The sequence below is a fragment of the Limulus polyphemus genome, unplaced genomic scaffold, assembly GCF_000517525.1.
Source record: "Limulus polyphemus unplaced genomic scaffold, Limulus_polyphemus-2.1.2 Scaffold1040, whole genome shotgun sequence".
NCBI classification, from domain to species: Eukaryota; Metazoa; Arthropoda; class Merostomata; order Xiphosura; family Limulidae; genus Limulus; species Limulus polyphemus.
This window is the reverse complement of record NW_013666650.1, coordinates 37,443-39,030: the sequence shown is the minus strand read 5'-3', so window position 1 is coordinate 39,030 and position 1,588 is coordinate 37,443. Positions and strand designations below refer to the sequence as shown.

Sequence of the window (1,588 nt, the reverse complement as noted above, 5' to 3'; positions counted from 1 at the left end):
ATTTTACAGTTGTGTGTATGAAGTACTGATACAGGAGATACAACTAAAATAATGTACATTCATACTATGTGTTAAAACTTCAGATTTTTTTAACCACTACTAGACACTGAGGCTATTACCGTAAATTTCGTCATATTTTACAGTTGTGTGTATGAAGTACTGATACAGGAGATACAACTAAAATAATGTACATTCATACTATGTGTTAAAACTTCAGATTTTTTTAACCACTACTAGACACTGAAGCTATTACCGTAAATTTCGTCATATTTTACAGTTGTGTGTATGAAGTACTGATACAGGAGATACAACTAAAACAATGTACACTCATACTATGTGTTAAAACTTCAGATTTTTTTAACCACTACTAGACACTGAAGCTATTACCGTAAATTTCGTCATATTTTACAGTTGTGTGTATGAAGTACTGATACAGGAGATACAACTAAAACAATGTACACTCATATGATTCAAGTGATTTGTTTCGTGTATTTTTGCTCACTTAAATCTTTTGGAAACTGAAGTTTTACGACTTTACAACGTCTCCAATAGTAATTCATTCGCGCCTATTTGCTCTTAGTGTGTGTTAAACTCGATATTAACAAAATGTACATAACGTATTTAAAATTAATTGAAACTATTGATGTTACCATTTTTGCTTGCAAATATCACTTGTCGTTTATCATGAGTTGGGCAAATCAAATTCATATTTTGAATGTATTGAAATTTTACTTCTTATTTACATCGCTAGGTTTTGTGTAAACTATAGTAAAATACAGCTGATTTGTAATCTTATCTGTCGTCTGGAAGACAACTAATCTTTATACATTTTTTTCTTCACTTTTTATTCTTAGGGGACAAAAGAACATTTTTCATTCACTTGTAAAAATAGCTAACATAATAATGTTAATGTTTTTTTTGTGTGTGTGGATAAGTTTCCTGGTTCTCACAATGATGTAATTCACTTTTTTAAATTCAAAATTTTTAGATGGTTTAATTTGGCTCTCTTCTCTGTGGTTGTTCTGGCGACTTTGGTGGAGGCTGTCCATAGATATTTCGAACATCATGGGTTGAAGAATGGCTTGTCCAAACATCGCAAATTAAGTAAGTGAAGAATAGGCATCGTTACTAAAATGTTATAAGTTTATTATAGGTTTTAGGTAGATTTAAATCTGTTGGTCGAGCGTAGATAACGTGAAAATATGCCCAGATCTAAATGTTAGAACCCAATCAACAAAATCGCCAGAGAGACCATGCTCAGCTGTTTTTCTAAGTATTTTGACAGATAGCCATTAGGTATGACTACATGTAATTATAGAGGTATACTGTAAGTAAATTATTATCATGTAATAAAAGCATACCATTAAACAAAGTGTGTGCCTAGTCGTGCTAATGTCGACTGTTAAATGTGTTTCTGTGATAAGATATTGATAATCTATACAGAACTGGAAATAAATGTTAAAACGCTAATGAAACGTACTGTAACACATTGAAATATCTAATAGGTCATCAATAAATTAATGTCGCCTTTTTTTAGATGAAAAAAACCAGAACAACTTATATATCAAAATAAAACATTTATTAAATG

General features: G+C 30.5%; 1 protein-coding gene across 1 annotated transcript in view; it reads left to right on the top strand.

Annotated features, from left to right (window-relative positions):
• The window catches only part of LOC111086356 (O-acyltransferase like protein-like), a 34,180-nt gene that overhangs the window by 4,926 nt on the left and 27,666 nt on the right, over nt 1-1,588 (top strand). Inside the window, exon 2 of the mRNA XM_022388904.1 lies at nt 989-1,104. The gene's annotated coding sequence lies outside the window, so the exon portion shown is untranslated. The remainder of the gene's footprint in view (nt 1-988; nt 1,105-1,588) is intronic.